The 26,876-nt window shown below is 40.3% G+C and overlaps 1 long non-coding RNA gene across 1 annotated transcript; it reads right to left on the reverse strand.

Moving 5' to 3' along the window:
* Positions 1-1,746: 1,746 nt before the first annotated feature.
* On the reverse strand, positions 1,747-12,543 carry LOC137224904 (uncharacterized). The gene is made up of 2 exons (XR_010943566.1): positions 11,442-12,543; positions 1,747-2,444 (listed from the first exon to the last, which is right to left on the reverse strand). It is a non-coding gene; the product is annotated as an uncharacterized lncRNA (long non-coding RNA).
* Between the last annotated feature and the right edge of the window lie 14,333 nt (positions 12,544-26,876).

Raw genomic sequence — 26,876 nt, forward strand, 5'->3', positions numbered from 1 at the left:
GAACCAAACATTTGGGATAATACACCCCAAGTAGATCAATCATCGATGATGATTTGGATGACTGGACCAGTAAAAGCTGTTTTTCTATATGAGGAGTCTGGTAAATGCACAAGTGCCTCACAGATTAAAGCAGTAGAAGACGGATTATGCGGATGGGCAGACGGAAATTGTGCACAGGGAGCTATAGAAATCAATGTCATCGCTACAGATGGGAATGTAAGTTGATATATTTCTAGTGTCCAACTTAGAAAAAATATCAAAAGGATTAAAATGCACACACCCTATGGAATTATTCAGGAACTCCTATTATTTTAGGAAAACAAGGATGAATGAAGTTATCACATTATTCAAAACAGCAAAAAATGGAAACCATCTAACATATCAAACATAAGAGACTAATGTAGTAAATTATGGTGCATCCACAAGCTAATACACTATCAGCTGTAAAACACGTTTATAGGTTTGAGAAAATGTTCTCCATAGATTTCAAAATTATAAAAAATTATAACAGCAAAAAGGCTCACTCTGTACATTTATTTTAATGTAATGATAATAGCAAATGTTTGTTTAGACTCACCATGTCCCAGATGCTCTTTGCAGCATTTTAACTATGTTAACTCCTTTAAGCCTTACAATACCAAAAAATTAGGAACTGTGGTTTTTTTCAAATTCGCCCATGAGAAAACTGGGTATAGAGCAGTTAAGCAACTTGGATGAGATGGCATGGCTGGCAAGTGGAAGGCTGGTAACTGGTCTCAGGTCACTGGTCTCAGGTCTTCTGGTTAATACCCACACGCTTAAGCACATGTGACAATGCCTACCTATGTATGGAGAAACCTAGGAGACAAATGGAATTAGGCTGTTTTTGAATGGTGACCATAGGAGAGAAGATGCATCTCTGCATAGAAGGAACTCATCTTCTGAAAGCAGCTCTTTAAGAGAGGCACTGAGGGAGATGGTTCCAAGACTGGTCTGCCTGTGGTGCAAGGGTTCAGTTCTGACAAGGCTGATATGGGAAACTGAAATCAAGGGTAAACAAACCAATCTAAGGAGACCTGGAAGGGGCAAAAATACAACTCAGTATCTTGAAGATAATTTAACCACAAAATATGCCATGAAAGCATTCAGATTTAGAAAAACAAACAACATTCAAGTGTTCATAAACCTGAACTTACAAAGTGATCAACTATTTACTTATTTTCTCACATCATAATTTCTTTAGTCTATAATGATTGCTTAGGATGCCCTTTACAAGTGAGCTCTCATTGTGCACTTAAAATTAAATTAAAATATTCAAAATAAAAGAGTAAAATGAGAGTCTCTAAGACAAAGTCCAAAAAAATCCTAATATTCAGCTTACATATTGAATAATTGTGTGGGGAGACATTGCTCATTTTTTGTCACTTTTCCTTGGAAATGATTTCAAAACTACTTTTATTATGAATTTATTATTCTACATTGCTTTTAACAAATCATTTTACCTACACCATTTACCATACTTCTCACCAAATGACTATGTTTCCAGAAGTTCAAACCCACTAACAAATGATAATGACTTGCCACCAGAGAAGCTATTTTAAAAAAGGAACTGCAGCGTTTCTAGACTCAAAGAGATATTCCCATAACATATTTCATAATGTCAACAGTGTTAAGATAAGTATATCTTCCTCAGATGGCTCCTGAGAAGTTCTGACATTTTGTTTAAAAACAGAACTAGTCACATTACTTTATTATCACATATGTAACTTCAAGTTTAAAAAATTTATTGTATAAATTGAGCTATATTTATATACACATATCTAGAATTTATTTCAAGGCTTGTGGGCACAGTATTCCTTAAAGTACAATAAACACTATTTTCCTCTTCATTGCATAAGAGCCTGGGGCCTTGAGCAAACTAAAATAAACGACACTAATTTTTCAGTTGTATGTTAAAGCCTTAAATCCACCACATAAATATTCCAAAACCAACTCAGAGCAGTAAGCTGATGGCTGGATGGGAAGCACAGAGGGATTACTCTAAGGCTTTGAGGGAGCAGGGGAAACACGTTTCTTGACCTTCTGTTCTGAAAGGCTCCTTTTCATCTGGTTTCAATTCTCTTGTTTGTGCACCTTGCCATATTTATTATTGAATTCCTGATTTCTTCTCTTTGTTTCATGTTCCGTGTTCCAATGATTTATGAGAAATTGCTGCTCTAGATGTTATCTTTGGCATCCAGTGAGTGCACAGAGCCCCTTAAGAATGCTGAGAGAAAAAACGTGTTTTGAGCTGCACAGTGCCCAGGCTGAATAGACGTCCATCAGTTCGTGAAAAATGCCAGCCGAAGATGCCTTAATAAGACACATTTTTTTTTCTTCAACACAGCAGTAGCAAGGATGTTTTCAAAATCACTGATGTTTTTTCGTCTTTGGTTGATGATTTTTGTTAGAAATAAGACATGGTCCTAAAATAGTGATTTGAGAAGAAATCTGGTCAAAGACAGATTTTTTTTTTTTTTTTGCTGTGTGCGGGCCTCTCACTATTGTGGCCTCTCCCGTTGCGCAGCACAGGCTCCAGACGCGCAGGCCCAGCGGCCATGGCTCACGGGCCCAGCCGCTCCGCGGCACATGGGATCCTTCCGGACCGGGGCACAAACCTGCGTCCCCTGCATCAGCAGGCGGACTCTCAACCACTACGCCACCAGGGAAGCCAGATTTTTTTTTTAAAGTTTAGCTCAAGATGAAGTGGCATGTTTTCTGTATCAGTGTTCTGCCTTATTTGGTTTGACTAAGAAATGAAATATGCTAATGACATTTCAGTTCATTTCTAAACATCTTCATAAAGATGATCTAGTTTATACATGTGTAGGGAGTGAGAGGGTTTTTTTTAATGGTGATCAGCTTTCTCTAGTTAAATTAAATGAAAATTAATTTAAAAGTTTAATGTGCTTGGAGAAAATCATCTAATTAGATAAACTTTCTTAGGCTAATCAAAATAGTTGGGGAATTTCCCTACATTTCTTCCTCTCCACTAGACACATCACCAGAAACATTGCTCTCACTGGACTTTATCTTTCTAGGCAAGGCCTCTGTTTTACCAAAGCACTATATCAAACACCCTAAAGCAGACATGTATACAGATTCCTTAGTAGACTTAGTGCTTTGTGACCTTATCCATAGAATTTAATAATTTCTAAGTGACTACGGGGTGAGATGGGTCAATATATCAAGTCCTAATTATTTAAAATGACATTATTCATTCATTTCCATCTTATTTCTCAGACTAAAATCAGAAAAGCAACACAAAGAATGAAGACAACAGGTAAAGAGGTTAAGGAACACTATAATAAACAGTGTACTCTCAATAAAAGATATATAATTTTAAAAAAAGAGAAAAGTCCCCTTTTTTCATGATAATAAGGGAGAAAGTGGGTACTTTTTCCCTGTTTCTGCACACACAAATATCAGCTGTGATCGAGCACCTAGAGCAATGAATACATTTCTAGTTTGGTAGTTAAGCAAATTCAGCAAGGAAGTAAATACCTAATTATTTTAATAAATCAAATGTTCATTTCTGCAGTTCCAAATACTTAAATCCTAGGGTGCTTAAGAAATAATTTTAAGGGCTTCCCTGGTGGTGCAGTGGTTGAGAGTCTGCCTGCCGATGCAGGGGACACGGGTTCGTGCCCCAGTCCAGGAAGATCCCACATGCCGCGGAGCGGCTGGGCCCGTTAGCCATGGCCGCTGAGGCTGCGCATCCGGAGCCTGTGCTCCGCAATGGGAGAGGACACAAAAAAAAAAAAAAAAGAAAGAAAGAAAGAAATAATTTTAAAAACTGAAGATTTCTCCTGCAAGTTTTAAGGATATTTATAGGACATAAACCTCAATATTGACCAAGAGCAAATCTTTGATTTCCAGGGTTGTTCTTTATAGAGCTCATCAACTTAGTTTCCAAAACTCAAATTTAACATTGTAGGAAACAAAATGTTAATTTCTGGGTGGTGGGATTAAGTATGATTTTCATTTTCTTCTTTATGCTTTCCTATTTTGTATGGTTTTTATAGTGGTTATCACTTTCATAATTTGGGGGAAGGATACGGGAAAAAAAAAATCCTGGGTTACCAAATACACACTCTGCAGTTTACAAGTCATGGCACAATGGTGAAGAAAGGAGTTTTGTTGAGACAAGGTTTCATAAGGATGGCTACTGACCTACTCTACATTCTGGGATTCAAAAACATAGCCATAGATGTAATCTTGTATCCATCTAGGTTAGGTACCTGAGTGTCTTTTCTGAGAATTTTATTAAAAGTTCAATTAAGAAGAAACAAATAGGGAGAGGAGTGGACTGCAAGTTTAGGGTTGGTAGATGCAAACTATTATATTTAGAATGGATAAACAACAAGGCCCTACTGTATAGCACAGGGAACTATATTCAATATCCTGTGATAAACCATAATGGAAAAGAACATAAAAAAAAGAATGTGTATATGTGTACAACTGAGTCACTTGGCTGTACAGCAGAAATTAACACAACATTGTAAGTCAACTATACTTCAATAAAAAGATAGTAATAAATAAAAATAAAGAACCAAATAAAATGACTTGTGATAAAGTTAATAACAGAGGCCAAAAAAGCTTTAAACAAAGCCCCAAAACAAAGGATTTCCCTGGTGGCACAGTGGTTAAGACTCTGCGCTCCCAATGCAGGGGGCCTGAGTTCGATCTAGATCCCACATGCATGCCTCAGCTAAGAGTTCGCATGCCACAACTAAGGAGCCCGCCTGCCGCAACTAAGACCCGATGCAACCAAATAAATAAACAAATAAATATTAAAACAAAACCAATATCATATAAATAGTATACAAACAAAACAGTATTATCCCCAAACTGTTCTCTCTAGGATACAGAAGAAACCACGAATCAGAAATGATTAGAGAAATTACTAGGGAAGCCATGGTCCCATCTAGAGTCTTGGATTCTCAAAGCCTTGTTCAATATCATTTGAGGGCTACAGCTCTGTGCCCCTTGCTGGACTGTATCACATGCTAGTCTCAGTCCTTACTCAAACGTTTTGTTTCTTTATATTGTGCTTGAATTCTTGGTCTTTCTGTCTCCAATTGTTCAAGTCTCAGACTTCAAGAAACAATGTCTTCTTTAATTATATTGCTAGTCACCAGCTACTTCAGTCTCTAATTGCTGTATCACAGACCTTTGCAGATATGACTCTGTTCAAATGCCATAAATGTCCACTGTTGTTCCTGGTACAAAACACCTTCTTCTCTCTCAGACAATGAGTGCACAGGGGGTTTAGACTCCTGGACCTGCCAGGCAGTGCAGTAGTTTTCTTTACAATGAAGATATAGGCTGTCACTCATCCTCACAGGCTGACTCTGTTTTCACCCAACAGCAGTAGGCACTTAGGCCCCTGCCCCGTTTTACACAATTGACAGTCATTCCTAGCGCTTTGAGATTTTTTTTACTACAGATTTTAAATGGGAAATAGAAAAGAGGTCTTACATTACACATTCTCAGAAAACTGCAGCAAACATCCAAATCAGTGCTGTCTCTCCTCCCTCACTCCCCAGCTTTGCTGCCAGCTGGGGTTTTCCTTATTACCCTTCATCCTTCAAAGAGCCCCCAGCCCCTCTGGCTCCCTTTCCTTCCTCCAATCTCTCACCTCCAACCTGCATACTTACATACCCAGTTGTCAGCAAATTAAGACCCTTCTTTATAAAGTGGAGGGGGTTTATGAACAACAATTTTATTTTCTCTTGTTACGTTCACACTAAGTACTCACAACAAGCCTTCATGATAGGTTTCAGCATCTCTAATTTACACTGAGGAAGTCCAGGGTATAAACCCAGGTTTTCTCTCTCTAGAGCATCATTCTAAACTACTATACAATGTCTATTTCCTTGTATAATCAAAAGATGTCTCTATAACCCTCACATAAATCAGTGTGAAATAACCAAACATCAAAATCCAGGCAGCTACAGATGCAGTAATGGATTTTATGATGCAAGACAAGAAATAACCACAGAATTATGTTTTTGTTTGTCTCTTTGTTCTAATAATGAAGGAAAACATCTCAAGGTCAAGTCCAACTCTGAGGTTGTCTCCCTTAAGAAAACAATGCTTGGACAGCCTATACACCCTACCTATCAAAGTCACATAAATAAAAGAAATCATTTTGCTGCACCAAGCTGGTATGCAGAGTAACATTAAGCCAAACATTCTTAACTTCCAGTATTTATAAAGATGCATGTAGTAGTAAATAAATTGCGTGGTGGTGCAATAGAAATAGATATATGGTTTGTGAAGATTCTACACTTTAAAATCTGGAATTGAGAACTGTAGAAAAAGAGACTAAGAAAATCTGCACCTTTATTATCAGGCCTTATCGAGTAAAGGAACTGTGACTTGCCTGAGGTGCGAGCAACCATGCGAGATAAAAGGACAACGACGAATGAACCTGGGTAAAGACAGGATTAGACCCAGTAAAATGAGTAGAAGTTTTACTAGTAAAAATGAGTCCTGATGCAAACTCTCAATGCCTTCCCCTGCACCACACTCCCAACTTGCTCTACACCCTTGAATATAACCAAGAAGAGCTTCCTTTTTCTTGCCTTTGAACAGAGGAAGCAAAGTTGACAAAGCAAAAACTAGGTATGATGTGATGAGGGGAAAAGATGGCTTATGTACTTTGGAGAAGAAAGACGCTGCACAGGAATTGGCTATGGAAGCTGCCAGGGAGCTATCCACAGGAGTGAGACTACCCACACGCTCTGACTCACCGTTGATGGGGAAGAGCCACCATCCCATATGCAGCTGGGTTGAAAGACGTGTATCCGTCAGAAGGGGCTAGATTTTGCTGTAGAAACAAACTTCAAAAATCTCTGTGGGGCTTCCCTGGTGGCGCAGTGGTTGAGAGTCCGCCTGCCGATGCAGGGGACACGGGTTCGTGCCCCGGTCCGGGAAGATCCCACATACCGCGGAGCGGCTGGGCCCGTGAGCCATGGCCGCTGAGCCTGCGCATCCGGAGCCTGTGCTCCGCAACGGGAGAGGCCACAACAGTGAGAGGCCCACATACCACAAAAAAAAAAAAAAAAAAAAAAAAAAAAAAAAAAAATCTCTGTGGCTTAAAACAGTGTTTATTTCTCACTCACACTTCCGTATCCATCACAGATTGGCAAGGATGCTCACTGAGCCATCAGGGTACCAAGGCTGATGGAGATGCCATCTCAACATGTGCTTCCACAATCACCCGGAAGTGGCATCTGTGACTTTCCTCTCATATTTCATTGGCTCAGCCAAGTCATATGGCCACAGTTAACCTCAAAGGGAGTTGGGAAGGTGCAATCTCATCATGTGTCCAGAAAGAAAGGTGGAATTTTTGGGAACAGGCCTGATGAGTACCACTAGGAACCTCAATGCTATTTTAATAAGGCAGAGGTGGCAGGCTGTCCTTCCTCAATTTCTCTGCCTCCAAGGAAGGGGAGAAAGGCTGTCCACGTGCCCCCATGTTGGATCAGCCATGTTGGATTAGCCTCACCATTCTTTAATGAAGAGGGATTATAATTAGCATCAGCAACTCTCTGTACTTCTAACTCTATATTAACTAAAACCCATATATCAACGTTGGGTTTAGTAAACTGCATATCATTCCTTCTAAGGGTGGATTTATTCATTTCTAGGTAATGCTTTTAGTTATCTTTAGGTAAAAATCTTGAGTGAAGAGTCATATCAAAAAGTGATAAGAAAGGGACCATCCTATTTAGATACCTGACAATTGCATTTAAGATTCTTAATATTCACTTTCATATACTGCTGGTTAAAATATCACTTGACACAATCGTTTTGGAAAGAAATGTGGCAATATGTATCGAGAGCCTTAAATTACCTCTCATTCTTTTACCTAGCAATTCAACTGTTGGAAATCTATCCTAAACAATCCCAAATGTTTAAAAACAAAACATTATGTTCATTGCCATAATGTTGATAGTAGTAAATTAATTTAAAATAACCCAAAAATGTCCAATAATAGAGAAGTAATTTAAGAAAATTATGGTAAATCTACATGAGGTACCCAATAAAAATTTTTTGTGGGAAAGTGATTACATTGTAACATTAACTAAAAGATAAGGGTACAAAATTATTCATATAGTGTGATCACAAATATGTTGAATGTACCTATACATATATATTTTTGTACATATTTTGACATTCATTGTGAGCAGACCACTTCGTACAATGGTCCTAAACAAGACCTGTTTCCCTTTGGATATGATTCATGTTATAAATGCACAACTGAAGGACTAGCGTTATTTCTTAATTAGTGACACAGACCAACACCAACGTGCTGACGATGTGAGGGTATGTAATAGATGTTAAGCTGATTTTAGAAAGTTGGAAGATAGAGGCAAACACATATATAAAAAAGAGAACACTAGGTAACTTATTTGGCAAAAACCGATTTTCAAAGTTATCAGAAGAAATTGATTCAGTATAAAAAGGCCTAGCCAGAAAAGACCTAGTAGATACATTATAAACACTGAGACTGTTCTGGAGCATAATTCTGGGATGTGTGTATATATTAATAGATGTCTAGAGACTTGAATAGAGACTTGAACAATTGGAGACAGAAAAGTAATCCTCCTATATATTATGCCCTTAATACACCGATGCATACAAGATTGAGGCTAGTTGTTTTTTTGTTGTTGTTGTTGTTGTTGTTTGCCATATGCGGGCCTCTCACTGTTGTGGCCTCTCCCGTTGCGGAGCACAGGCTCCGACATGCAGGTTCAGCGGCCATGGCTCACGGGCCCAGCCGCTCTGCGGCATGTGGGATCCTCCTGGACCGGAGCACGAACCCGTGTCCCCTGCATCGGCAGGCGGACTCTCAACCACTGCGCCACCAGGGAAGCCCGAGGCTAGGTGTTTTTTAATAATTATAAAGTTTCTTAAATGGTTACAATGGAAAAATCTTGAAGGGAATTGAGATTATTTAAGCTGGAAATAGAAGCTGAGAAGGAAATCAATATTCAATGAGGCAAAGGTATATTTGTGAAAATGTTAATGAGCAGTTCTTTTAACGGTCCTTAACATCGACTCTATCAAATATCTGATGAAAACAGACAGATTTAAGACAAATTAGAAAGCATTTCCTAAGTAGCAAAGTAACAACATTCTGGAATATAATGCCAAGGAAATTCGGCAGTGTCCCTCCATAAGGTTTCTTTTGTTTGAAGGAACGGGAAGATGGCCACCTCTCTTTCAGAATCTGAGGTAATTTTGTTTGGGCTGGGGATGACTAAATGATTTCTCAGTTGTTTTTTCAGTTTGAACTGGAGATGCCCTGCTCTCTACATTACTTTTCTGACTTTTTTGAAGCAGAGAAAACCAAGACACTCTTTTCAAAAGCAATTAGGTTTATTCTCAGTCATATTACTTATGATGAACTAATTTTGGATTAAAAAAAATTTTCTTACAGTACCTTCAGAAATAATTTTTAAAAATTTATTTATTTATTTATTTTTGGTTGTGTTGGGTCTTTGTTGCTGAGCGCAGGCTTTCTCTAGTTGCGGCAAGTGGGGGCTACTCTTTGTTGCGGTGCACAGGCTTCTCATTGCGGTGGCTTCTCTTGTTGCGGAGCACGGGCTCTAGGCCCACGGGCTTCAGTAGTTGTGGCATGCAGGCTCAGTAGTTGTGGCTCACGGGCTGTAGAGCGCAGGCTCAGTAGTTGCGGTGCGCGAGCTTAGTTGCTCCGCGGCATGTGGGATCCTCCTGGACCAGGGCTCGAACCCATGTCCCCTGCATTGGCAGGCGGATTCTTAACCACTGTGCCACCAGGGAAGCCCGCAGAAATAATTTTTTGCATACTTATTTTTCTTGCTTACTAAAATAAAGTAAAACTTATCACAGTTTCATGATCTCTTTTCTAAAAGCCTTGGAGACAACTGTATTTTAAAATTCAGTACTTTTCTGATTTTGAAACAATAATATGGTACAAATATCATATATTATGTAGCACTCCCAGTGAAGCTGAGGCAGTATCCATAATCAAACATATTAATATTTCTGCAGTTATTCATACAAATATTTGCACTGAGTGAGGTAAAGAGTATGAATAGCCTCGCATCAATCTAGGTTACATTTTCCAACCAAGTAAGTTACAAAAACCTTTGGTTTTCAGAATGGGTTACAAGATAAGATACAGAATGTCCAGATGAATTTGAATTTCAGATAAACAACAAATAATTTTTTAGCATATGTCCCAAATATTGCATGGAACACACTTGTGCTAGAGAAGTTATTCGGTATTTATCTAGAATTCAAATTCAACTGAGTTTCCTGGTTTTTTATTTGCAAACTCTGGCTTTTTGAATTTCAGAATTGCAAACAAGTGATTGTGGACTTGTATCGAGAAATATCCTAACTGAAGTACTATTATAGGTACTACTGCTCCAGGGGTAGGGTTTGGTTTGGGCCCTTTTGAAGGGAGTCACAAGAAACAAAGTTTTATTAAACATGCTTTATATGAACAGAGTACGTAAAATATAAGACCCATGCAAAGGCACCCATGTTAACAACTCAAGATAGTTCAAAAATTATAAATAAAATGGTTACTCTAAAACCCATTTTAATATGTAGTTCTTCCCTGTTCCACACTGAAGTTCATTACCTATCAAGCATTCCTTTTATAAAAATTCATAAATTCTCCTGTAACAAAGATATAGCTCCATCTAATGGAAAAAAACATCCAATTACACCCCTTCATGGAGCTAGGAATATTTCCATGAGCGTCAGTAAAACTATAAAGTATGTGTAGGCCACAGACACACACACACACACACATGCTTTTCTGTGCCGCTTTGTTTATTGAAACCAGATAGGACCCAAACGTACTTAGTCATAGTTTTTGCAAAATCTGCTCTTTCCCTTAGATTTGGACTAAATAAATGAAATTGGGATCTCTGGGATCCACCTATTCCTTCCTCTCAAACCAAACACTCAATGCCTCCTGCCCAGGTAACTACTAGTGTCTCTTAGCTAATTTTTTTTGAGGGGGGCTATTTTCCCAGCCTTCATTCTCTCCCAACTAATAACACATTCTGCATGTTATTTTCAGACTAAATTTCCTAAAACATGGCCTTCATCATTTCATTGCTCGGCCTTAAAACACACATCTCCATTTCATTTTGTTCCTTACTCTCACCCCAACCTAACTATCCAAACTTTTCCCATCCTGCTTCCCATTTCCATCCATTCACGCCATGTCGGTAGCTCCATTTCCTTCTGCTCATTCATACTTTAGCGCCTGGCAGTAATGGAACAAAAAAAGTTCGTGGAATCAGACTGTTCAGACTCAAGCTCAGCTACTTAATCACTCTGAGCCTCAATTACTTCATCTATAAAAATATAATATATATGTAATATAAACAGTATAGCCCTGGACTTACCTTTTTGCTTAAGTCAATTTGGTTGGGGTTTTATGTCCTTTGCAACTTCATGAGTCTTACCTCTTGAAAAAGAGAAAAACAGTCAGGAGCTGGCCTGGCACTCACAGGCCGACAAAGGTATTCTGTAAAACATAAAAAAATTCATAAAATATTAGCATCAGACAAAGTCACGCTGTGACCATGAGAGAGCAAGACAAAAATAAGGCAATTTAGTAATCATGTCTGAGCAAAGGCAAAAACAACAACACTTTCCAAACCTCAAAAAGGATCAAATATTCCCATTTTCTGGCTAATATAAGGAACTGTTGTTACTTTATTATTACAGTTTTAGCCCCAATTAATTCTTCCTACCTCCTAGGTAAGATTCAGAAAGAAACCCAATCACAGAATTATTCCTACTTCTGATAGCACCCAAACTTGAGCCAGTTGCTTATTTTAAACCCTCCCTGCATGACCTAACACAAGATGCAATCCTATAACTAGGCCTGCCACATAAGGTTTATGTGCATTTGTTTTGAACCAGACAACAGCAAGATCTACCCAATAGCAAGGGTAAGGTCAGAGAGAAAAGGCATCAAAGTCCATTCCTTCAAAATTTTGTGTTTATCTCATTAGTCTTCTTGTTAAATAAGGATAATTCAAAGTTTCCTTACTGATTTTATTTTATTTTTCCAAAATTTATATTTATTTATCACACCATTTAGAAGAGAAAATCTTTCACTCTGGAAGTACTTCAGTTGACATTTCTCAGTACTAATTTTATAAACAAACAAGCCATGTCCTCCTTGTTTAAGGTACTTGAATAAGAACTGTTAGGAAATGGTCCATTTATTTTGAAAATATCTCCCTCTTGAGGGCATTACTATTTATGCACCAATATACTTTTAAACTGCAGCCCTCTGATACATACCGGTGGGTGGAAACAGAAATAAATTAATACAAACATCTTGGAGGACAACTTGGCAACATCTATTAACATTTCAAAACCCATGAGTACTAAAACCTATAGGCAAGGACAGTCACACAAGCACTATGTAGGGTCACCAAAACTGTAAGCCACCTAAATGCCCAGCACTAGGTTACAAGTGTAATGCATACAGTGAAATACATGTAACTATTAAAAGTTAGAAAATCTATATATACTGACATAGAATTATCTCCAAGACATGCTTGTACACACATACTTGTACACATATAAAAATACCTCCAGATGAATGCTGGTAATAGCTATTGCCTCTGAGAGAAGAAATGGGTCAGGGGGAGGAAGACATAATTTTTATTGTATACCCTTTCCTTATAAACCGATTTTTTAAACCATCTATATGTATTTTCTGTAAATCAAAAATCTAATAAATTCAATGCTTTGTAAAATTTTTATTTTAATTTATTTATTTTTGGCCATGCCACATGGCATGTGGGAGCTTTAGTTCCCCAACCAGGGACTGAACCCTTGCCCCCTGCAGTGGAAGCGGGGAGTCCTAACCTCTGGACTGCCAGGGAAGTCCCTAAAGTTTTTTAAAAAGAACTTACGTATAAAGAAATGTACAAATCTTAAGTGTGAAGGACAACGAATTTCCATAAAGTTAACATAAGCAAGTAACAAAAACACATATCAAGAAAAAGAGCGCTGCTAATGTATATTTAAAAGAAAATCCCAGCCATTTAAAAATTTTACCTGTAAATATTTCAGTACGTATCTCTTGAGAAAAGATTTCAGCCTAAAGTGGAACGGGAGGATGTGAAATGGAGACTCTCAGGCATGTACCCTCAGGAAAATAAAACTTAAGAACGGAAAGACTGATTTCCCGAAACTTATCTCCTGACCAATGAACATCCACCAAGAATCCCTCCCCATTTTCTATGAACTTACTGCCTGAACTCTGGCTGAACTCCCAACTCTGCACTTTTTGCCCATGAATACCACCTGCCCCAAAACCTCAACAGACTCACCTGTAGCTTGGTGTGTCCCAGCTTGCAATTCTCCTGCTATTTCCAAATGAACTCAATTTCTAACAACTCGAGCCTGCCTCAGTTTACCTCTTTATTTAGACTGATATTCAGCATATACCATAATACCATTAATAATAAAACATTTAAAAGCATAACTATAATACCATTATCACACCCAATAAAATTAACAGTAATTAGAATTTTAAATATTTAATGCTTAAATTTTTTAATACCCAGTTCATGTTCAGTGTTTTTTGCTTATCTCAAAAATGTCTGTTTACATTTGATTTGTTTGAATCATGATCCAGAAAGGTCCACATATTATATTTGGTTGATTTTTCTCTTAAATCATTTTATTCTGTAAAAGTCCCATCCCTTTTGGTTAATACTACTTTGTTGTTGAAGAAACTGGTCATTTATCTTAGAATTTCTCCCATTCTGCATATGGCTGTTTGAATCCTCCTGGTGTTGTTTAACACATCTTCATCCACTGTATTTTTTGTAAGCCAGCAGACAGACCTAGAGACTCGATGTGCTTTCTTAAGTTGGTAAATAAAAGTGCTCTATGATGCAGTATGTTTGGGAAATGCTGTATATATATATATATATATATATATATATATATATTTTTTTTTTGTGGTACATGGGCCTCTCACTGTTGTGGCCTCTCCCGTTGCGGAGCACAGGCTCCGGACGCGCAGGCTCAGCGGCCATGGCTCACGGGCCCAGCCGCTCCGCGGCATGTGGGATCTTCCCGGACTGGGGCATGAACCCATGTCCCCTGCATCAGCAGGCGGACTCTCAACCACTGTGCCGCCAGGGAAGCCCTGTATATTTTTATAAATCAACGCATGGAGATTTACAAATAAAGACCTGAAAAGTCCCAAAGTGAGGAAATGTTTAATTTTGCTTAACCGTGCATTTCCCATGTGTTTTGTTGTTGTTATTGTTGTCGTACTACCTATTACACTCATATGGAGCTACAGTCCTGTTTTACACACTCTATATACACTGGAGGAAAAGATCTGAATGGTCTTCTCAGCATTCCATAATTTTGTATGGTGCAAGACACACGGCAGATGTCCGTAAAGGTTTGCTGATAGATTGATCCTGCAGACATTTACTGTGTGTTTTCTATTTATAGGGTACTATACATGAAAACACTATTCTTGTTCTCAAGAAATAAGATTGAGTTAATGAATCAGCAGGTGTCCAGGAAGCAAAGGCACTGTGCTCATTTAAAGGATAAGGCAGTAAAAAAAAATCTGCTGTGTAGATTGCAGTCATGGAGAGGAAGGCCTGGTGGGGTGCACTGGGGGTAAGCTCCAGTGCTGAGGTCAGCTTTGCAGCTGAGCAACAAGAATTGGCAGCAAGTCAGAGCTGAAAAAGACCCCAGAAATCATCCAGTCTAGTCTCTTCATTTACAGAGGACACAAAGCCCAGGAACAGGAAAGGACTCTCAATAACAGCTTAGAACTAAATGAGGGACACATCTTAGAACTAAAACCCAGCTGTTCCTGCTGCTAAATTTTTTTTTTTTTTTTTTTTTTTTTGCGGTACGCGGGCCTCTCACTGTTGTGGCCTCTCCCGTTGCGGAGCACAGGCTCCGGACACGCAGGCTCAGCAGCCATGGCTCACGGGCCCAGCCGCTCCGCGGCATGTGGGATCTTCCCGGACTGGGACACGAACCCCTGTCCCCTGCATCGGCAGGCGGACTCTCAACCGCTGCACCACCAGGGAAGCCCTAAATAATGTTTGCTTTTTTTTTTTTTTGCCTGCTGCTAAATTTAATAATACCCTGAAAAAGTCCCTTTCAAAATTATTTTTGTTGTAGGTAAACTGTTTCGTTTTGTCTTCTCTCTGGAAGCTTTTAGGATTTTTTCTTTATACTTTGGAGTTCTAAAATTTCTCCAAGGTGTGTCTAAGTCTGAGCTTTTCCCTTCATTCTGCCTGGCTTACAGTCAGACTTTTTAATATGAAGATCCAAGTTTCCTTAGGCTCAGGGAAACTTCATCATTTCCTTGCATTTCTATATCTAGACCAGTTGTTTCCATTTGTTCATCCAGTCGTTTTATCTTTGACGTTTTATTCATTTTGGGTCACCTTTAGTTGATCCTTCCACATTTATGAATGAAAGGTCCTGTCTATGATCTGGCTTGGGATTCATCTGTAGTTATACAGATTTCTTTACATAGAAAGGCACAGAGAGAAAAACTTGACCTTGAGGTATTCACAGTCTCGTGAGGGAGGATAATGAGTAAACCAAAAATTCTGTCAGAGGGTCAAAATGCCTATAGTGCAGCTTAAGCAGAAGGAAGAGGTGGTGGTATCAGTTTGTGTGCCAGGAGATTCCAAGTGTGCCCCTCATACAACTTCAGTAGCTGCTTCTGGCTCTTCCTGGGTCGGGCTGGAAATGGAGGGGCTGGCAGAGAAAAGGTAAGGGTAGAAAGGTCAGACTTAAGAGCAACGGTTGGTGGCATGGTTCTCTGGACAAGAAGTTCAAGCCTTATTCTTTATCTCAAAGGATACTGTAAACAAAGAACGATGTCCACCATTCCAGTTCTACAGGGGTTAAGCCATTAGCCACTGCAGTCGCCCTTAGGGGAATTCAGGATGGAGAAAAACAGGAAATATTCTGTGCTTTGGTATACTAGCCCTAGACAGTTAAGATGCACATCTAAGGAATAATTTCAATGAACCCAGCTTCTTGCACCTTCCCATACATAGAAAAGCACTAAAATCATTAATCTGAGATGTCTGTTCTTTGTAAATAGCAATAATCTTTTGACATTTGACTACATGTTTTTTTTTTTTTTTTTTTTTGCGTTATGTGGGCCTCTCACTGTCGTGGCCTCTCTCGTTGCGGAGCACAGGCTCCGGACATGCTGGCTCAGCGGCCATGGCTTATGGGCCTAGCCGCTCTGCGGCATGTGGGATCTTCCCGGACCAGGGCACGAACCCGTGTCCCCTGCATCGGCAGGTGGACTCTCAACCACTGCGCCACCAGGGAAGCCCGACTACATGTTTTTTTACAGCAAAAACCCTTATATCCTGGTTCCTCCTTTACCTCTTCAGAGCAATTCCTCAAAGCTGTCTGAGAGGCTGTTTCCTGGGCTATAGTCCTCAGTAAGGTCCATGAATGAAACTTAACTCATAACTTTTATGTTGTATGTTTCCATTTCAGTAGACAATACATATCTGAATTTCTCAAAGATTTATCACTGAGAATCTTTATCTACAACATTTGTGGCATAGGCAATGCTTTTTCTTAGAACTTTCACTTACCACTTGTAGCCTCTGAGTACTTGGTGGTTCATTCTACACAGATTCTTTTTGTTTGGGGTCCCCTCTCTCTCCCAAGTAGTCCTCTTAAGCAGACAAAAATTTAACCCAGGCCTGGTCCTTCTTCATGGACCACATTTGGTCCAGAGAAACATTTGTTCATCCTTGCATCTGTGGACATGCATTTCTCATTGCTCTGCTGTAGGTAAACTGCTCCGGCCACTACCGTGGGCCTTAATTTCTCAAGGATGAGTCAAACACCCGGGAGTCTTCAACTTCTCATAGGTCCTGGACGTAGGTAGTGAACTAAGGCTTGTAAAACTGGAATCTGAGCACCTCCTTTGCAAGCTCTACAGAGACTATAAGCACCTTACTTTGGAAGTGGGAAAACTTGACACATTTAACTTTGTTCTCAGTTTTTGGGATCTCAGCTGAAAGGAAAGAGAAAAAGTCTCACTGTAAAAGCTTGTTTCATGCCTAGAAGAAAAGTGTAGGAGTGATGAAATATGGAATCTTCCATGCTGCTTCTAGAAAGCAGTGGGCCAGCTCCCATGATTGACTTTATTGCAACAAAGGTATGTGCCAGACAACCGCTTTAAGCCAGTTTGTGGGTCTCAAGCAGTAAACAAAACAAAACAAAATATTGGTTCTCCTGAGCAGCTGAATGGAACCAGTTGAATGTGTATCACTATGAGAAAGAACTGCCCAGCAGAGAGAGAAGTTTAGAAACATTTTTACACTAAATCTTTTACACAGTATGACCATTGAAGTCAGACAGACCTGGAGTTTATTAGCTGTGTGACCACGGGCAGACAGTTTGTCACTCTAAGCCCTTGGTTTTCTGACTTGTAAAAGGGAAATAATAGCTAACTTGAAGGATGGCTGTAGAGATCAAATGAAATGTATGTAAAAGACTGTGAAACAGACGGCCCTCTACGTGTTATCGCCACCATCACCATCCTTCCTCAGCCTAGAACTCCTTCCTCCTTCTCCCTGCCCCATTAATTCCCACTCTTCCTTAAAGATAGCTCAGAGGGCTTCCCATGGTGGCTTCCATGGCGCAGTGGTTGAGAGTCCGCCTGCCGATGCAGGGGACGCGGGTTCGTGCCCCGGTCTGGGAGGATCCCACATGCTGCGGAACGGCTGGGCCCATGAGCCATGGCCGCTGAGCCTGTGCGTCTGGAGCCTGTGCTCCACAGCGGGAGAGGCCACAGCAGTGAAAAAGATAGCTCAGTCACCCTTTCCAGGAGGCTTTCATGGACTCCATTTCCCCCTCATTATGGTATAGGTGCTTCCAAAGCATCTTGTGATATCCATATTTTGGCACTAACCACACTTCACTGAAACTGTAAAGTCGCTTCCCCCATTAGAACTGTGGGCTCCTTGAATACAGAGAACACTGTACTTCTGCGAGTACAGCTCTCAGGACAGGGCCTGGAAGAACAGTCATCAATGACCTGACATTTATGACATATGTGGGCACCATCCAACCTCCGAGATAGGGCAAGAGCAGCCTATGTCACTGATTCCCTCCCTTGGGAGAAAACATATCCAATCAATCAAAATTGAGATGGCAGATCCCTGATTCCCAGTCTGGTTCTTTGAACCATATAACTCTAAGGCAGGTTTTTCCTTTAGAGAGTGCCTCATCGTGGTGGGAGGGGGGAATATCTCGAGGAGCTTGTGTGCCTTAAAACATGTATTCGACATGATAAGATTATATTTGGAAAAGTCAAAGAGGGACTTCACTTCGTTGTGTTTTGGAATGGAAAACCCAAAAACCCTTGGTTGGTGGGGATATTTACACATCAGTCATATCATGGGGAAGGCAATCAGAACTGGGGCAGGGAAACATGAGGTATCTGTATCTATCAAAAGGAGGCAGGCATTACTGAAGTCTGACAAACGCTGATCTATTTTCAACCATTTATTTGCGTACATATGAGGAAACTGAGGCCCAGGGGGTTAAAGAGGTGTGTCCAAGGAGACACAGCTTGTAGGCAGCAGAGGCAGGATTTGTGACCCCCAGATTAGTGTTCCCCCACTACATCTCAGCCTCACCATGGCCTTGTGTGATGAAGAAGTGGCACGGCCCTAGGGCAGGAGGACCACTGGGTTGAGGACTGAGAGGTGGAAGGCGTGTGATCCTGGGAAAGCCAGTGGTCATATGCTCACATACAAAATGGGGAAGGTAATGTTCTATCACACAGGGCTGCTGAAGGGTCAAAGGAGAAGAGAAATTCCTTTATATACTGCAAAACATTATTTAAAAGTGGCCTTTCTGGCATTTAAATCATCCACCTTGTAAAAGAACGGCACACTAAAGCTATAAATATAGACTCTCCACTTCAGCATAACCACAAACAAGGATTTCCAGACAAGTAGGAAAATTAATGCTAATCAAAACTTCCTGAGCACTTTTTTTTTATAAATTATTTATTTTTGGCTGCGTTGTGTCTTCGCCGCTGTGTGCGGGCTCTCTCCAGTTGCGGCGAGCGGGGGCTTCTCACTGCGGTGGCCTCTCCCGTTGTGGAGCACGGGCTCCAGGTGCGTGGGCTTCAGTAGTTGTGGCTCACGGGCTCTAGAGCTCAGGCTCAGTAGTTGTGGTGCACGGGCCCAGTTGCTCCGCGGCATGTGGGATCCTCCCAGACCAGGGCTCGAACCCGTGTCCCCTGCACTGGCAGGCGGGTTCTCACCCACTGCGCCACCAGGGAAGCCCAAAACTTCCTGAGCACTTTTTAATCAGGGGTAATGGTATAAATGGGTAGCCACATGGGGGAAAAAAAGGTAAAATTACATCTACTTCTCAAATTGTAAACCAGGATAAATTCTAAATAGAACAGAGACCTAAATTTTAAAAATAAAACCGTACAAGCACTAGAAGAAAACATGAATGAATTCTTGTATAACCTGGAAAAAGGGAAAACTTTCCCAACCTTGACTCAAAAATTCTGAAACAATGAGGAAAAGATTAGGATTCAATTGCAGAAAAATAACACTTCAACAAGATAAAACAAAAAATACCATAAATATAAGGAAAAGATTCAAATTAAAAAGAAAATGTGCAAGTTATATCATAGGCAAGAGTTTAATAGCCTTAATATAGAGTGAGCTTCTAAAATTAAAGAATAAGGAACTTCCCTGGTGGTCCAGTGGTAAAGAATCCACTTTCCAACACAGGGGATGTGGGTTTGATCCCTGGTCGGGGAACTAAGATCCCACATGCTGCACAGCAACTAAGCTCGCACACCACAACTACTGAGCTCATGCGCCTCACCTAGAGCCTGCGTGCCACAAACTACAGAGCCCACACACTCTGGAGCCCACGCCACAACTAGAGAAAAGCCCATGCACCACAACGAAGAGCCCGCGTGCAGCACCTAAGACCTGATGCAGCCAAAAATAAACAACTTTAAAAAAAGAAAGAATAAAAAGACCAAGAATCCCATATACATCCTAGAGATATAAACAAGCAGCCCACAGAAAAAGAAATGCAAATGGTCTTTAACTTATTACACTCAACCTCACTCATAAGAGAAATGCAAATTAAACTATCCTGAAAACAATGTCTTACCCATCAGACAAAAATACCCAAACTGGACGACAAAATCTGTTAGTGAGTCCATGGACATTTCCATATGTTGCTGGTGGGAAGGCCAGCAGGAGGGTAAAATGGTAAAACCCTCATGGAGGAAAATTTGGCAATATATAGTGAAATTATACATTCATTTATCTTTTGACCTAAGAATCTCACTTCTGGAAATCCACTCCAAAGATTTGATGGCAACAATACGAAAAGGCATGTGCATGAGGCTAATTGCAGCACTATTTATAGTAGCAAAAGCTTGGAACAACTCAAATGCCCATCCGTGGAGAACTGGTTGGATAAAGTTCAGTGCATCCACGTGGGAGCGATGACTCCACAATACTATTAAGTGAAATAAAAGTAATGTGTAGAAAAGTGAGTACAGTAAGCTATCATTTAACTAATGGTGCATATCTTTTTAAAAATGGATGGAGGATTCTCTGGTGGTGCAGTGGTTAAGAATCCATCTGCCAGTGCAGGGGACACGGGTTCGAGCCCTGGTCGGAGAAGATCCCACATGCTGCGGAGCAACTAAGCCTGTGCGCCAAAACTACTGAGCCTGCGCTCTAGAGCCCACAAGCCACAACTACTTAGCCTGTGCGCCACAACTACTGAAGCCTGCATGCCTAAAGCCCATGCTTCTCAACAAGAGAAGCCACCGCAATGAGAAGCCCGTGCACCGCAACGAAGAGTAGTCCCCACTTGGCGCAACTAGAGAAAGCCCAGGCGCAGCAACGAAGACCCAACGCAGCCAAAAAAAAAGAAAAAAAAAAAGGACAGATAAACCAAAATATCCTTTTTAAATAGCTACCTGTTAAGGGAAGGGATGAAACTGAATGGAGGGGACTAATACAGGAGCTAGACACATACTTTGTTTTGGACTTTGGAAACTTGTAAATATTTTACAGAATTATAAAACATAAAAAGATTTTAAGCAAACTTTAAAAATCAAAACAAAAATGAAATAAATGAACCCGTGTATCAAGTCTGTGCCACAGCCATGGAGAGATGAATCATCTCCAGTGACTTTAAAACATAGGACTTTGTTCATTCCTAGTGGATATACCGTAAGGACAAAAAGAACTGTGAAACAATCTTAAACTGTAAAGTATTATAGGTAGTAATGCTGGTATTGCCTTTTTGAGACTATTATGTGTGGATTGTAAGGTAAAGCAAACGAGTACTGGTGTTGGTGTCACTGAAATTTTCAGCATGGAAAAAGGAAATATGTCTATGCAATAGATGAGGTAAAAACCCTGTCATCCTGAATTTGAATTGGAAGCATCAGTATAAACTCATTAAGTATACTATACTGTCTTGAAAAACAAAAATATATTTCCTTTCTCTGTCCACTGAATATGTCTAGAAACAATGATCAAACGAGTAGCAATGAGCACCTCTGACACCTGGAACATGATCCAGAGCTCTTTAGAGAAATGGATGATTCCAGATCTGGGGAAGGAAATTTGGAAGAGCCTGGAACATGTTATCATGTCAGAAACCATGGAAGAAATAAAACACTACTGAGGTCATGTCAAAAAAAAACTCAGGAGCCAATTTGAAGAGGCTCTCATTGGTCAAAATGGAACCATTTGAGTCAATAAAAGTAATTACAATGGATTAGAACATACCAAATATTCAATACTTTTACACCATAGGTTCAGTATGACACTAAAATAAAACAAAACAAACAAAAAAACCAAAGAAACAAAACCCCTCATTGATCACCTTTAGAATCAATCTGCTTGGAGATTAACTTGAAAAGTAATACATAAAAGAAAAGAAGCACTTATCCTATCTTTCTTATAGTTGTAGCTTGGGTTTGATGAGGGGCACTTCTTCTAGGGTATTTCAGCCCATAAATTTTAAAAGAATGATAGAGTATCACCATTTGGACACCTCTAGGGAAATAATGAACCTAGGCAGTGGTTTCAGTGGTACTAACGTGACAAGAGGAAATCAAACATCATACACTTCTTAACAGATGTGCACAATGACACCTATAAGTATTCTAGCCCCCCAAAATCAAACTTCAGTCCAATATTTGATCAAGCTTCTAGAACTAGCAATTCACAGGAAACACAGTGGACACAGGAATTTGTTAAATGACACTACTGAGGCTGGGAGGTGAGGAATCATGAAAATGCAGATTGTGGGAAATTCTACAGGGCAAATGAGCCAGTTTGGTCAACAAATAAATTGGGAAAGGAACAGGGAGAGAGGGAGAGAGGCAGAGAGGCAGAGAGAGAGACAGAAACAGAGAGAAAAACTCTAGATTAAAGGAGGTTTAAGAGCCATTATTTAATTACAACCCTGAATTGCACAGTTAAAAAGTTATTTGGGGAAATTTAAACACTGATTTGACAATGAATAATATAAGAAAATATTGTTAATTTGTTATAGGTGTGATAATGGTATGGTAGTTAGCTTTAAAGAGTCCTTATCTTTTAGATACTAAAGTTTAGAGAAACAAACAGAAGTTTATGGGTGAAATGATATGTTGGGAATTTGCTTTAAAATAATCTGGGCGTGTGGGAAGTAGATAGGAGCACAGAGTAAATAAGTTTTCTCTTTCTCCATAATAAATAAAAAGTTAAAAATAAATAAAAACAATAATGTTAAAAACAAGCCAATTTCCAGTTGATGCAGAGACCCTGTAAGGCAATCCGAGACTCTCTCAGCCCTTCAAAATAAAGTCAACTTCCAAACTGTGAAGTCACCTGCCCAGAATGCCTAGTCTGAGATTCTCTGAATTTCTGAAATTTACCATAGACTAACAAAATACTTCACTATAATCATTCATTGAAAATGTCAGATCATGACACTTCTCTGCTAAAGTCTCTCAGTAGCTCCTCATAGAACTCAGAAAAATAGCTGAAGCCCTTTCAGTGGTCTACAAAGCTCCCCCTACTTGCCATCCCCTGTAGTAGCCAGCCTGAAGGTGACCCCAATGATCTCCACCTCCTGGTATTTGAACTCTTATGTAATCCCCTCCCACTCTGTTCCAAGGTAGCCCTGTGTGATCAATAGAATAAAGCAGAAGTGATGGCATGTTATTTCTGAGATTAGGTTATAGACACTGCAGTTGCCACCTTGGTTGCTTTCTCTCTCCCGTGAATCACTCATTCTGGGTAAAAACCAGCTGCCATGTCATGAACAGATCCATGTAGAGCCCACCTGGCAAGGAACTCAATTTTCCTACCAACAACCTCGGGAGGGAGCTTAGAGGCTGATCCTTGAGCTCCAGTTAAGCCTAAAGGAAAGTTTTTCTTAAAGGGCCAGGCAGTAAATAGTTTGGTCCTTGCAGATCATATTGTCCCTACCGCACGCAAACTACTCAACTCTACCTTTGTAAGCAAACAAAAAATAATGGGCATGGTTGTGTTCCAATACAACTTTATTTACAAAAAGAGGCAGTAGTTTGTTAACTTTTGCATGACTGCAGCCAGAGGCCCACAGCTTGACAGCAATATCGTGAAACCCTGAACGAGGACCACCCTGGTAAGCTGCTCCTTAGATTCCCGATCCTCAGAAACTGTAAGTTCACTGTTTTAATCTGCTACGCTTGGCATAACGGAAATAACACACCCTCCCCTATCACCGCCCACCCCGCAACACACATACCCCTTCACCTTTCTAGCATTACCTCATCCTTCTCCTCTCCACCACACACTCAGCTCAGCAGCCCCTTTGTTGTTCCTTGAATGTAGCAGAGGCACTCCTGCCTCAGAGCCTTTGTTCTGTTATTGTGTCTGGATGCTTCTCCCCCAGGTATCTAGTTGGATCCACTAGCTCCTTCAGGTCTTTCCTTAATTGAGCCCTTCTCAGTAAAGCCTTTCCTGACCCTATAGACAAATTCAACATGCCTCCCTCCCTACATCCCTTATCTCTGATTTTCCTTCGTAACATTTACCACCATGTATCATACATTTTGCTTTGTCTTCCTCCACTGGAGTATAAGCTTCACGAAGACAAATGTTTCTATTTTGTACTGCAGTACCCCCAATGCTAGCAAGCAGTTGCTCTCAATAAATTTGTTAAATGAATGCGCTTGTCTCAACTAACCTGCCAACTCCTTAAAGGCATGCATATCTTACCTGGCATAGTGTACCCAGGTCCTAGCACACAACATCAAATGCTAAATTAACTGTTTTTGAAAGATTACTCTAGGGGAGAAATTAAGGAGGCAGCTGGTGTTTGCAACACTTGATCCTCACTCTGCGCTCTCCATAGGCGGCTTCACCCATGCCCACTGTTTAGTACTACCCGTGTGCACAAGACCAGCAGGCATCTTCACCTAGATCCTTCCTCTGAGCTCTAAAGCTACGCTATATTCAACTTCATGCTTGACACCTTCTGGACCTCAAATTCAGCATGGCCTAAACCTACTCTTGCCTTCTTCCAATGTTACCAAACTTGGCAAATGCCACCATCTAAGCCCACTGTACGTCATCCTTGACATTTCTCCCTTTCCACCAATGTCCATCACCAAGTCCCACAAATTTTATCCTCTGAAAAATCTCTAAAATCTATCTACTTCTCCCATCTCCAACACCTCTTACCTACCATCATGGATACAGCCATAAGCCTCCTGTCTCCCTGCATCCAATGACTGCCACTGAAAACCATTTTTCGTAATGCAGACACTCATCTTTTTCAAAACGCTCATCTCATTACACTCCACTTAAAATTCAGTAGCTTACCATTTCTCTCGATTAAAGGCAAGCATCAACTTCTGTCCTGCATGTGCTGGTTTCTGCTTACCTTTCCAGATTCTTCTCATAACCAATCATTCCATTCCAGATGCACTGGATGCCAACCAGATCCTCAATGTCCCAAGAATTTTACCTATGCTGTTCCCTCTGGCTACAACACCCTTTTCTGTTTACCCAGAGATTACCTGGCCTGTTCTAGGTCAGCTCAAACACCCTCAGTTACTTTCCTTGACTGCATCAAATTCCTTTTTAAAACCCCTCTTCTTTGTTGTACTTTACACGATTATTTGGACAGTTTCCCTCACCATACCTGGAAACAGGCTGTTTTTTCTCCATTGCATCCACTATGCTCAAGAGCAAGTACATAGTAGGATGTCAGTAACTACTGGTGAAAAACCTGAACAATTCAAATGGGGCAGAGTTAGGGAGTTGCTGTGTAACACTGGTGAGTACTTAAAACAAGGTCTTAAGAGAATTAAACTTTTAACACTCCCAAAACCAATTATATTCATCTGTATTAGGTCGGTATACTCAAGATCTGGCAACATGATTCTACTATCAGGACTCACAGCCCATGCCTGAGGTACTAATACTACCTTGGGACCAATGGACAAGTAAACTTACATGGCTCCCATAATTCTCATCTACAACTTGGATTTTGACAAACCATGCTGCTTAGAGCTCTCAAAGGTTGCTTTACTTGGGATAAACGGTCTATCTACTAAAAAGTTTTAAGCAACAGAAGACCACCATTTTTAGCATGATCAGGAGGGGGGTTGAGAGGAGAGAGAAGATTCCAACTGGCTGAGTGAATTATTCAGACAAGGAACACAGAAACAGGGCAAGATAATGAGTTCAGATTTGAAGGTTTTGAGTTTCTAGTGCCCACAAGGCATCTGGCCAGAGACCTCTAATAGGCAAGCTGGTTTAGAGCAGTACTATGCTCAACTCATAGAGCCTTTAGGCTAATTAGGAAAGTTGCTCCTTTGAAGCAAAGGGCAGGAGGGATTCAATATTGAGCACCTATGTGCCAGAACTGTTCTAGGCACTCAGGATTTCATTTATAAACTGTACAACGATATCTGAGACTGTCAAGAGAATTTAAATACTTTATTATATAAAGTTATACCCAAAATTGTGCTTCATTTTTTCACTATATACTTTAACTCAAGGACATTTGTAAAAGTAGTACACTTCAGAAATCCTGGAAGAAATTCCACTAGCTATAGGCTATTTAAATACTGCTTACAGAAAGTATTAAAAAAAACAACAGATGAGTACCAAAGAACTTATTTACAAAACGGAAGTAGAGTAACAGATGTAGAATACAAACTTATGGTTACCAGGGGATAAGGGCAGCGGGGGTGGGGGGTGGGGATAAACTGGGAGATTGGGACTGACATGTACACACTACTATACATAAAACAGATAACTAATAAGAACCTGCTGTATAGCACAGGGAACTCTACTCAATACTCTGTAATGGCCTATATGGGAAAAGAATCTTAAAAAAGAAAAGGAGTGCACGTGTATAATTGATTCACTTTGCTGTACACCCGAAACCATCAAAACATTGTAAATCAACTATACTCCAATAAATTTTTTTTAAAAAAAGTATTAAAGGGGGGCTTCCCTGGTGGCGCAGTGGTTGAGAGTCCGCCTGCCGATGCAGGGGACGTGGGTTTGTGCCCCGGTCCGGGAGGATCCCACGTGCCACGGAGCGGCTGGGCCCGTGGGCCATGGCCGCTGGTCCTGCGCGTCCAGAGCCTGTGCTCCGCAGCGGGAGAGGCCACAACAGTGAGAGGCCCGCGCCGGAAGAAAAACAAACAAACAAAAGTATTAAAGGAAAGCCAGCACCATATAAACATCATACACTTAAATCAAAGAGATGAATGCTTAACA

Source organism: Pseudorca crassidens, chromosome 5 (assembly GCF_039906515.1).
Source record: "Pseudorca crassidens isolate mPseCra1 chromosome 5, mPseCra1.hap1, whole genome shotgun sequence".
NCBI lineage: Eukaryota > Metazoa > Chordata > Mammalia > Artiodactyla > Delphinidae > Pseudorca > Pseudorca crassidens.